The sequence below is a fragment of the Oncorhynchus keta genome, chromosome 6 (genome assembly GCF_023373465.1).
Source record: "Oncorhynchus keta strain PuntledgeMale-10-30-2019 chromosome 6, Oket_V2, whole genome shotgun sequence".
In the NCBI taxonomy this organism is placed as follows: Eukaryota; Metazoa; Chordata; class Actinopteri; order Salmoniformes; family Salmonidae; genus Oncorhynchus; species Oncorhynchus keta.
In genome coordinates, this window is record NC_068426.1 from 24,301,444 (window position 1) to 24,314,552 (window position 13,109).

A 13,109-nucleotide genomic window follows, 5' to 3' on the forward strand; every position below is an offset into this window, starting at 1 on the left:
AAAGAGAGAGATACATGCGTGTTGGGTTTTATTCCTGTTTCATATTGCTAGGTTTCCATTGAAACAGTCACACAATGAAAGCGCGGTGGTAAGGAGCGGTGGTAAATGCATAGACTCTACACTTTCCCCAGTAGTCCGATTTGGGGTTGCTTTAACGTTTGTCATGCTGTCTTCTTTTGGGTGTTTTCAAAGTTGAACCTTTATAATCGTTGTTTATCAACACATAAAGAAAGTCACGACGCGGTATATCCTTCCTCCCCCACCCTTCTTTCCCCCCTCCTCTCCCGTTCGGCTCGTGTGGTTCAGTCCCACCCCCTGCCGTCTGGTATTGCCGTCCTCTACAATACAAAGCTGTATTCTCAGTACCTCCCCCTAGTTTCGCTTCCTTTTGCCCTGCACTCGATCAGTCGCTGCCTACCTTCCTTGGCATCCTCACTACCACCTCTTCACCTGCGAACGACTTTCACGGATCCGAGCTCGCCCGAACCTCCATAGAACACATCGGGATATTTCTTCTTAACTATCGAACTCCCGTTTCCCCACGGGTCGACTTGGTCACTCTGTTTATCTGTGTACTCATGCTTACCAACTTGCCGAACCGAAGGATTTCTCTCTCTTGAGCATGAGAAGGACCGCCAACTCATCCACAATTCAACATCTAAGATTGAGCTACCAGCATGCACACTGGATACATATGCTCCAGCAAAAGTTTTCGGACAGAAAACTAAAGCACCTTGGACCACATATTCCGAGCACAGGGGAGAATCAGTTTTAGGTAAGCCTGCACAAGTGTAACTTAATTTGCGTTAAATTGTATTGTTTTATATACACGCTATACCAGTTATTAGAGTAGCTAGAGTTTATGCTGTAGCTTATTGACAGTTATGGCGATTTTACATGGTCAACATGATAGGATATAGTGTTTTTTTCTGGACGGATGCGTTTTTCTGCTTTATCATTGTCAAATCAGGCAGCGTGTTGTCTTATATGTCGCCTATGTGAGTTTTGTGTTTCCATGTGTCCAACCTATGTTGTTGTTATTTATCTCAAGTAACATTCACTAAACGTCCATTACTGTGGATATGAACAACGCTAGATCCTAATACCTTACATTTACATGCAAAGTGAGTTGGTGGTTCAGTGCAGTAGGCGATAGGCTGAATTCTCCTCGCATATGACTGGAGACGGCATGTATGTAATGCTAGGCTGCAGAGGAGGACGGAATAATGAAAGAGCGTAATAGTGAGGGGGAGAAAGCATTACGAATCAGTTTTCAGTCCACGCATAGTTTCTTTCACACTGACCCTCGCCTCAATGAATGGACCGTCGGAATCAGACCAGGGCACATTAAAGTTCCAGGCACAGCATCATAATATGCTTGTGTATTTTGTTCTAGAAATAACGGGGTTCAGCTCAAACGTCGATTCCCATGTGGGATTATATCAACATTACTACAGTAATTGTGCAATGTGAGTCCCTATCATTTCATTTTACAACATACAACTAAAATACCGAAGCTTCTGAAATTCAAGACTTATGCCGCATTTCAATTGCTCACATTTCAAGCATCGTTAGTTTGTTTCTAGCGAAGTGTGGAATGAAGGCTACCCGTTTCACCTGCTGTATGGAGTGTAAATGCAATGGTGAAATGCATTAATGTTTGATGTTAGTCTCACATTTGTAAATATGCAGTAATTGGTGTGTCACTTATTTGATCTTATCCGTGAATACTTTCAAACACAGTTTAGACAGAATCCATCGCGCAAGTGTATGCGTGTGTGTAAGTGTGTACAAATATAGCAAATGCGACAATATCCGGACTGTTGCCTCATGAGTCTACCTTTACAACACAGACCTGTATGTTGGAGAGCAGCTTGATCAATAATACAAATATGCTGATGTTAATGGCGTATTCAAATGAATTCAACAGAGCAGAAATATTATGATCAGAAAATATATGTATGTTTATGAGGTTGCACCATCGAGCCAAAGTTGCCTCTCCCTCCCTTCAAGTGAAGTTGTGTGAGTGCGCTACTGTCGACTAACTGCTGGGGGAGCTCGCGCTCTTTTGGCCATGTGTCATATTATCATCTACAAGCAGGATAATTGACTGGTGCTGATGAATACACCATTAGAAATGCAACTCCACTTTTAGTGGGCAATTCGTTTTTTTAGAACTAACGACTGGATTTTTATAACTAACAACGGGGACTTCTTCTTCTTTACTTTGTGCCTTTAGATATGTGCCAATAGGTGTTCGTCATCCTTCACGTTGCAGATCAATCATGAACTCTCAGTCTTACTCTCCTGAACCCATTTTAATTCCACATCAGACAAAAGTCATTTCAAACAGACATGGTACAGCAATGATTGAACTAAGATACATTTTCTCTTGACATCTTCATACGAATCAAATCGTAATAAGGACATATACTGTAGAGTGGTCATTTCAACATGTTCATTTACCAAGATAAAAGTAGGGCACAGCAGCAGCAAGAACAGATTTACTGTCATTGTTAATATCAATATTGACATCATATTCATGCAGCCATGTGGTCTGTTTTGTGAACCAAGTTGAAAGTTGTCAATCGATATAGCTCTCTTCAAGTCCACTCTGAATGACATTCCATTTCTACTCTGCATTTTAAGTGCTCTTTTCAATGGACACTTTCCAAGAACTGTTTGGTCAGGCAAGGCATTAACACATACATATTGACAGTATGCCAATATGTTATATCACATTATTATGCGATTAACATGCATGAAAAAATGTCTACAGTCACAAAACAAAGACTTTTTTTTATATTTCAAATGGCTAATTCAATCAGATGGCCTTTATATTTCATATATGATGGTAACATGTAATCATTTTCAAAGAGAAATGGCTCACAATCACATATGCCAAAAAGAAAATGCCTGCAGTAGCTTGAGGCTACAGCTGTGTCCCATGCTTGGTGACACTGTGTTGACAAAGCCTGGGACTACACACTGCAGCATAATGTTTTGTGACTCCTGCTGTGCACTTCAATGATGGATTGATTGCAACCTCATGTTGCCATGATTCACAAAGGCAAATAAAGGACTACACACTAAGAGACTACACAAACTTTTACACGCACACACACACACACACACACACACACACACACACACACACACACACACACACACACACACACACACACACACACACACACACACACACACACACACACACACACACACACACACACACACACACACACACACACACACACACACACACACACACACACACAGATTAGGGTGCATAGTAGCACATTCTCCTTAAATATATAAACTGGGAGGTAGGCAGTGGCCCATTCTCCTTATGTATGGACCAGAATATCAAATACAAGCCCTCTCAGTGCTGGAGCTAGAAGAGCTAACTGTCTCACATTGCCAAGAGGCATCAGGCGTCTCCACTATTGGCCGGACTAGCAGTGTGCGCTGGTTGCAGCTGGAGTGGCCGGAAAGGATTCCTTCCAGAGGGAATAAAAAACCTGTTTTGATGGGAGGAAAAACTACAGTGGTCAAATCAAGCCATGCGCCAGAACAACACACAACGGATGGTGTACTTCATTCCAAATTGCAGTGGTAATCATTTGACCTGCAGTTGTCCTCTGGCCTGTACTTCTCCTCTGGGGCTACCACAAGACCTAAGCAGAAATGAAGTTGCTGGATGTGTTAGTTGACGTGAGGCTACTGTGGGATTGCTTGACTAGTAACTAAATACAAAAGAATCTACAACCTATACGTTATGTACTCCTAGATAATATGTTATATACACTTGCCCAGAGTGCAACTGTGAGATGTGCATACTGTATCTCACCATGCACTCATATACATATATGCATTTCCTACTTACTCTATGTACTTTCCAGTACAGTAGTGAACTAATGGAATGAGCATGCATGGCTTACCGTGCACAGCAGGGATAGTGCCCTACAGCTGAAGGAAGCCTCAAAAACCTCTCAGCGAGTCAATCAAGGCAGACGTTTTTTTATGCCTGCAAAATTAATATAGACACCTCAATCAATTATTTATCAGTCAAATACGTACCTTCAGGAGGTATTCACATCCCTTGACTTATTCCATATTTTGTTGTTACAGCCTGAATTTAAAATAGATTACATTGAGATTGTTGGTCACTGGCCAACACACAATACCCCATAATGTTAAAGTGGAATTATGTTTTTCGAAATGTTTACAAATTGTTCAAATGTAAAGCTGAAATATGTTGAGTCAATATGTATTCAACCCCTTTGTTAAGGCAAGCCTAAATAAGTTCAGGGGTAAAAATATTCTTAATTAACAAGTCCCATAATAAGTTCCACAGACTTGATATTTTAATGACTACCTCATCTCTGTACCCCACACACACAATGATCTGTAAGGTCCTCAGTCGAGCAGTGAATTTCAAACACAGATTCAACCACAAAGACCAGGGAGGTTTTCCAATGTATCTCAAAGAATAGCACATATTGGCAGATGGGTAAGAATAAAGAAAAGCACACATTGAAAGAAGAAAACTATAGAAGAAAACTGAGGATGTATCAACAACAATACTAACATAATTGACAGAGTGAAAAGAAGGAAGCCTGTATGGAATTTTTAAAAAAGAAATGCAACCTGTTTGCACAAGGCACTACAGTAATACTGGAAAATCAATAAAAATGTTGTCCTGAATACAAAATGTTATATTTGGGGCAAATCCAATACAACACATTACTGAGTACCACGTTCCATATTTTGAAGCATAGTTGCGGCTGCATCATGTTATGGGTATGCTTGTAATCGTTAAGGACTGGGGAGTTTTTCAGGATAACAAAGGAACGTAATGGAGCTAAGCACAGGCAAAATCCTAGAGGAAAACCTGGTTCAGTCTGCTTTCCACCAGACACTGGGAGATGCATTATCCTTTCAGCAGGAAAACCCGATGCCAAATCTAGACTGGAGTTGCTTACTAAGAAGACTGAATGTTCCTGAGTGGCCGAGTTACAGTTTTGACTTAAATCTGCTTAAAAATCTACGGCAAGACTTAAATGGTTGTCTAGCAATGATCAATCAACAATTCGACCGAGCTTGAAGAGTTGAAAAGAACAATGGGCAACTATTGTACAATCCAGGTATGCAAAGCTCTTAGACACCTATCCAGAAAGTCTTACAGATGTAATTGCTCCCAACGGTGATTGCAATGGGTTTGATGTGAATACTTATGTAAATGAGATATTTCTGTATTCTGTACATTTGCAAACATTTCTAAAAACATGTTTTCACTTTGTCATTATGGGGTATTGTGTGGAGATGGATGAAAAAAATATATTTAATCCATTTTGAATTCAGGATGTAACACAATAAAAAGTGTAATAAGTCAAGACAGAGGAATACTTTCTGAAGGCAGTGTATATACTGTACTGCACCTTCATCAGGGGGTGAAACCTAATGCTATGTTATACACTGGTGGTGAAGCTGAAGATCAACTGACTTCATCTATCCCCACCGTAGAAGACACATCTGTGTGGTTGTGAAATACCACGATTATTTCTAACCTGTAAGTGAATGTAGGTGTATAGAAATGTGTAAAATGTTGATTTGTTGGATTATTTCTTATATCATACACAAAAAAAGAGCGTGTAATGATTCACCGGAAATCAAGACCCTTACAATATTCACTGGCAGAATATCTACAAAGATGAAAACAGTAAATTTAACTTCAACCATATAATTATGACAGCCTAGTCATCAATCAGACCATGCCCAAAACAACAACACAAACACGTTTACTTCAAGAAAGTCTAATGTTTGGTCAGTATAAAATAAGTGAGGATGGTCCACCTAGCTACATTCTGATCATTTTATGGATAAAAAAAAAATCCATATATAGATCAATTCACAAATGTAAACCCAAAACTTTACCCAAAGGCAGGACCAAGGAAAATGTGCTTTCATTTAAGGAGAGCAAAGAACATGGCCTGAGGAACATTGATTGACCAGATATGTTTCTGTTGAAAGACATAGTAGTCTGTACAAACTTCTGAACATGACCTTGACTTGAAACATCTTGATTTTAGTGCACAGCAAATGATCCAGTGTCTATATGGGTTCACATTTTCAGTGTTAAATTAACACAATGCTTAAATCACAAAAGGAGACCACTGTTGAGGTCTGGGAAAAATCGAAGAATATTTTTGTTGTTGATACAGTTCATTCAGTGTACACCAGCAAAATAACTTGTTTGGTTAGCGGTGTTTCTGTAGCACACGTGGCTTTAGAGTTTGCTAAACGAATCACCACTGGATTGATGCAAATAATCATGATCATTCATAGGCTACGTTGTTGTGAACATTTAATTAAAAAGGTTTTTGGGAAAGCCTTTCCGTCTACCAGAAAACAGTTATCATTATTAGCATCATCGCTAACGGCTACACAAAGTGGTAGACAAACGCGCGCAGCCAGACAGGGCCATTCCTGCACTGCCTCTTCAGAAAGTACGAATCACTGAAGCGTTTTGTTCATGTCTGATGATAATCTTGTGCAAATGAATTCATATTCTAAAAGGTTCAATACCTTTAGTTGATTTCCTACAAAGTTCAATACATTATTGCATTTTGTTGAATTCTGTTTTAATGTCTGGATTCCATGATTCCACCTACATTCTCTGCATCGCATATTTTATTGGGCTCTACATTCAGAATGACTGCCTGCCAGGTTGGGAAGAATACGTTATGAGACTGCCTAAACCATCTAAACCTGAACAGACATTTCATTAACAGGTGCAATAAATCCAGATAGGATTAACAGATAGGATTACTTTAGAAAATTTGAGTAGCATAAGATTAATTAATTAATCAATCAATGTACGTGCAAACACAGATATTTTTTAAAAATATTACATTTTTTAAACCTGTAATAGAGCATGCTAGGAAATATGATAATGATGGGTGTGGTAATAATGATAATGCTGGTTATTAACACCAATGACTGTTCATTTAACACTTGAATCAACACTCGAAATGTTGCACTGAAAAATCTGCACTATCCACTGGGAACAGACGTCAATTCAATGTCTATTCCATGATGGTTCAACGTAATTTCATTGAATGACATGGAAACAACCAGAGTGTGCCGAGTGGGTAGGTAACACTGGCCAATTTGCTGTGTGCAAGATTTTGTTTGGGATCTTTTTTTTTTTTTTACTCTTGTCTTGTATAATTGGATAGTTATCTTTTAGCTTCTAATGGATTAGATTAAATTTGAATAGGGGAGAGGCTGGACTTTTTGAAAGGCATTTTCATCATGCCATAATAACGCAGCCATTATTGAATCTAAACGGTATTAGCCTCAGGAGAGAGAATGCAATTAAAAGATAATAATGAAAAGTACATCTTATTGCCTCTGGGTCTACATTGTTTATTGTTTCTGTTCTTCTCACATTTGTATTTGTTTTGTAGGACATTTAAAAAAAAAATCTTACAGCCTACATTTTCTGTATTTAGACAACAAATTAGACAGTAGCATACATGTTTGAAAGAATGTATGTATTACTATTTTATTGCTAAATGTTTCACTGTCAAGATTCAAATGCTACTTTGGTCAAATCTAGGACTACAGTGCAATGAGGGTTATTCTTGATATGCATTTTAATGAATCACTGACAGACAGAAACCATTTGGATAATTCTAGCATATGTCATATTGTGCTGATGACCTGATTCTACAGTTGTAGTATCTTAATTCGATCACCCCGTCGAAGGAGAACATTCCTACAATGCAGGACATTTTTCAATGATGTGTATTTGCAGTTTAAAAAGACGTTTGAAGTTTAATTTCCACTTTGAACTTTCAGACTTGATTTTTCCTTGTATCAACCCCTATAAAAAATGTCAATTCATTATAATCCACACAATAATTCAAACGTCCTGTTGCCACAGGATACACGCTCAAATTAAGATGGAATGCATATGAAGCAACCTGTTTTTTTGTTGCCACCACTGTCAAAGCTATCAGTCATGAATGAAAGGTTTATGGCATCACAATCACAAACATATTGCCATTCCTGAGACCATGTATAGTTGACATTGTGTCTTGGTATGTTGATGGGTGGCCCTATTCATGCAGGTATATATTTTCTCATTAATATAAAACATTATTATCATCATAAATCTTGCCATATAGGCCAATCATCATGATTGGCTTTGATAATAGTGATATGGAATCCGTACAGTCAAAGCCATTCACAGTACTGTATTTAACTATGGCTTTTCCTGGATGTTGGGTGGCCAATCAAAAATGCATGTTATGGCCAATGGTAAAATAAAAAAACAGGTTAATTGTGTAGATAATCCCCTAAGAAAGCCAAAGTTCCAAACCGCATGTATCTATCATAATATGTTCAAAACATATTAGAGTTCTTACCCTTGTAGGATGGTCAAAATTAGGGTGACTAAATCAATGATGGCCAGAGAAAAGAAGTGGTCAAAAATCAGGAAAATAAAAACACGCCAGCTAGGCTGGATGCTGTGAGAGAATTAAGGCTATCTGATAGGCTTACCATTGAACTCATCATCTATTTTGTCAAATATTAATGCAAAGTTCCTGTTCTTTTTCGAAGACTTCTCACAAAAACAAGCATATCTCCGTGAAATGTCAACGGAGCACTGAGCTATTTTATTTTCAAAGCCTTTTACATTTAATTCAGCTCATGTCATGGTCATTTTTCTATGTGCGGCACGCGGGAAACAACTTGGAAGACTACGACCACAAAATGTAAAATCCTATAAACTTTCAGCGAGAAAGCTGCACTGCTCTGTCAACAAGAGTTTAGTGCTTACTATTGGATGTATTAAGTTACGAAATACCCGTTTTTGGATAGAATGATATGTTTGAGAAAGACCCCGCTGAAAGATTCAGAACATGAAGAATCACATTTGTCTTGGTAAAATGTATTTCATAACATCAGGAAGTGCAATGTCATTGCCAAAGTGCGTTTTCACCCACTCTGGGTAGAGTGGGTGGACGCCCTACTGGATGTCCTTTGAGCCACACTACACCCCCATAAATAACAAAGCCTCCACCATTTGGACAAAAGTAGGACCCCCTGAATCTTGAGAAAAAGCCCAGAGGCCTCTGCAGACAGCAGAAGCCCAGTACCTTGGTTGCTTACGTGTTGGGTTGGATTCTATTCACCAGTTCACCTGATGACAGGTTAGAAGGAAGAGATGGAAGAGAAGAAACTCCCCTACGGATGCTATTGGGCATCCTTACTGTAGCCTGCTGAGGCTGCTGGGATTATTAATAAACAATGGCAACCTGGTGGGGTGGAAGGGATCCTGCCAGTTGGCAACTCCTCCTCACCGTTGGTACCAGTCAGTCCCCAGTCAGTGCAGTACAGTGTGGGGGCTGGCTGCCAAGGCTGACTGGGAAATTAAAAGCTCACTAAGAAATTCCACATGTGCATCTCTCTCTCTCTCTCTCTCTCGCGCTCTCTTTCTCGCCATGCCTCGGTCGGTTGTCTTCTATCTCTGGCGAATTAGAGAATTAGCGTTGTCTTGATGCTAATCCCCCGTTTGATATGCTGCTGTCTGAACCCACGTTCTCCTCCATGTTTTTTGATAGAAAATCCCCCCCCCCCCAAAAAGGCAAGGCCATTTGTTTTTTTCCTTGAGATCAAATAAAGATAGGGTTCAAAGATAAATGTTCTCTCTTTAATGAGATTTACTCATCCTGCACTGTTTGGTGCTCTATCAGTGGTCTCCTTGAAACTATCCTCAGGACCATCTTCTCATACGTGTATATTCTCACCACGAATTTAGTTGTGAATTGAGGATGGTGGTCTGCTTAGATGTAATTGGTGCACTATGTAGAAATAGAGGTACTTAGGCTACTCTGACTCAAGATGTTGATTCAGATTTGCCATGTGGGAGCATCTCTGACGTGGCTTTCCCAACAATTCTGAATGTCCTGACTTTGCCTGCTCACCCAGCAGACCAGCTGGCTGGTGTGTTTACGGTCATATTCAATCACTCCCTATCCCAGTCTGCTGTGCCCACATGCTTCAAGATGGCCACCATTGTTCCTCTACCAAAGAAGGCAAAGATAACTGAACTAAATGACTATCGCCCCTTGGCACTCACTTCGGTCATCATGAAATGCTTTGAGAGAATAGTCAAGGATCACATCACCTCCACCTTACCTGCCACCCACTTCAGTTTGCATACCGCCCCAACAGGTCCACAGACGATACGATCGCCATCAAATATCACACTGCCCTATCCCATCTGGACAAGAGGATTACCCATTTAAGAATGCTGTTCATTGACTACAGCTCAGCATTCAACACCATAGTACCCTCAAAGCTTATAATTAAGCTTAAGGCCCTGGGTTCCTGGACTTTCTGACGGGCTGACCCAGGTGGTGAAGGTAGGAAACAACATCTCCACTTCACTGATCCTCAACACTGGGTCCCCACAAGGGTGCGTGCTCAGCCCCCTCCTGTACTCCCTGTTCACCCATGACTGCATGGCCATGCATGCCTCCAACTTAATCATCACATTTGGAGACGACACAACAGTAGTGGGCTTGATCGCCAACTACAATGAGGCAGCTTACCTCTCACTCAACCTCAACAAAAGCAAGGAGATGATCATGGACTTCGGGAAACAGCAGAGGGAGCACCCCCCATCGATGGGACAGTAGTGGAGAAGGTGGAAAGTTTTAAGATCCTCGGTGTACACATCACAGACAAACTGAAATGGTCCACCCACACAGAGAGCGTGGTGAAGAAGAAGCAACAGTGCCTATTCAACCTCAGGAGGCTGAAAAAATGGGGCTTGTCACCTAAAACCCTCACAAACTTTTACAGATGCACAATCGAGAGCATCCTGTCAGGCTGTATCACCGCCTGGTACGGCAACTACACCTCCTCAACTGCAAGGCTCTCTAGAGGGTAATGCGGTCTGCACAACGCATCACCGGGGGCAAACTACCTGCACTCCAGGACACATACACCACCCGATGTCACAGGAAGGCCAACAAGATCATCAAGGACAACAAACACCTGAGCCACTGCCTGTTCACACCGCTATCATCCAGAAGGCGAGGTAAGTACAGGTGCATCGAGACTGAAAAACAGCATCTATCTCAAGGCCATCAGACTGTTAAACAGCCATCACTAACATAGAGAGGCTGCTGCCAACATACAGACCCAAATCACTGGCCACAAGTTAATACTTTTGGTTAGGGCTTGTAAGTAAGCATTTCACTGTAAGGTTGTACACCTGTTGTATTTGGCACACGTGACAAATAAACGTTGATTTGATTTGTAATGGATTTAATAAAGGTGTCACTTTAAATAATGCCACTTTAATAATGTTTACATATCCTACATTACTCATCTCAAATGTACATACTGTATTTCATACCATCTATTGCATCTTGTCTATGCCACATGGCCATTGCTCATCCATATATTCACATGCACATATTCTTATTACATCTCTTCACATTGGTGTGTACAAGGTAGTGGTTGTGTATTTGATAGATTACTTGTTAGATATTACTGCACTGTCGGAACGAGAAGCACAAGCATTTCGCTACACTCGCATTAACATCTGCTAACCATGTGTATGTGACCAATAACATTTGATTTGAAATGTGTGAAAATAGTTTGTAAGGATGTCTTTGGCTCAAAGACGGATGGCTATGAGATAGATGAAAGTTACTAAGAACAACCTTACCCACTGGGCACACACATTGGGCACATACATTGTTTCCACTTAATTTCAATGAAATTACGTTGAACCAACGTGGAATAGATGTTGAATTGACCACTGTGCCCAGTGGGTAGGAATCTCTGCAATGGTTTGAGACTAGATACAGTCATTTGCTAGCGTCACATCATCATTGTCATTGTCATCATCTACTTATTTTTCATCCTCTTCCTCATCACCCCACCGTCGTCATCATCATCATCATCATCACTGACTGCATGCATAAGCTCTTGATCTGGTGCCATTGTTCAGCTCAGAGTTAAGCTGCCTTTTTAGCGCCTTGTACCGAGAGAAAGACTTTTAAAAAAGCCACCAAATCATTCAGGCAGTCCTGAATCTACCCCACTAAACTGCAATATCAGCTATGGGGGGAAAATTGCTTGGTGCAGCGGGTTTTCGACATCGCCTGCCCGGTCCCTCACAATAACGTGCGGCCAGGTGTAGAGGGAGGAGGAGGAAAAACAAGAGGAGTCTGCTTGATTTAGCGGTAATTATAGAGAGTATTTCCTCCGTCTCCCCTCTCTCTGTGAGTGGAAGCAAGTTTCCAATTCTAATTCCTGTCACCTCATGATCACTAACGGGTAGAAAGTACCTATTAGAGATAGGGCAAATTGCAGGGGGCTTCTCCTATGGTCCTCGTTGGGGCACTTGGGGTGATGGTGAGGGGGAGGATGGGTAGTGAGGGGAGATGGAGGTTGAGGTGTTGAGGAGACTGTGGAAACTGTTTTTTAAACTCTGGAGACTTTTCAGAGGCAATGACTTCGACATTTGAACTCAGGCAATATATCCGTACTATTTTTCCCCCCCACATATAAAATCTAGGGAAGGCTTGCTCTAGGAGTGTGATGTAATTTCCCTTTCCTAGAATGAGACCGTTTCTAGAGTTCAGAAAATAGACCCTCTTTTTAAGGGTGAGTGCTTCTGGTGATGTGGCTACCTTGGTTACCTTAGTAATGACAGTATCAGCAATGGCTGACGCCCACAATATTGCATTTGATTGATAGTTTTTAGGATAATATTAGACGATTGATAGAGATGCACACTTGGTCATTTTCCAGGTCTTGTTTGATCCTAAGCCAGGGTTTCCCAAACTCGGTCCTTGGAACCCCAAGGGGAGCACCTTCTGTTTTTTGCCCTATACACAACTGATTGAAATAATCAACTTATCATCAAGCTTTAATCATTTGAATCAGCTGTGTTGTGCTAGGGCAAAAAAACAAAAAGGTGCACCCCTTGGGGTCCCAAGGACCGAGTTTGGGAAACACTTTCTTAAGCCAATGCTACTCAGTCATCTTTCTTTATAAGCTGGGAAAGTGCTGCT

At 40.7% G+C, this 13,109-nt stretch overlaps 1 protein-coding gene across 1 annotated transcript in view; it reads left to right on the forward strand.

The window, feature by feature from the left end:
* The first annotated feature begins 399 nt into the window (after positions 1–399).
* The window catches only part of LOC118385281 (BMP/retinoic acid-inducible neural-specific protein 1), a 122,378-nt gene continuing 109,668 nt past the window's right edge, over positions 400–13,109 (forward strand). Inside the window, exon 1 of the mRNA XM_035772279.2 lies at positions 400–775. The gene's annotated coding sequence lies outside the window, so the exon portion shown is untranslated. The remainder of the gene's footprint in view (positions 776–13,109) is intronic.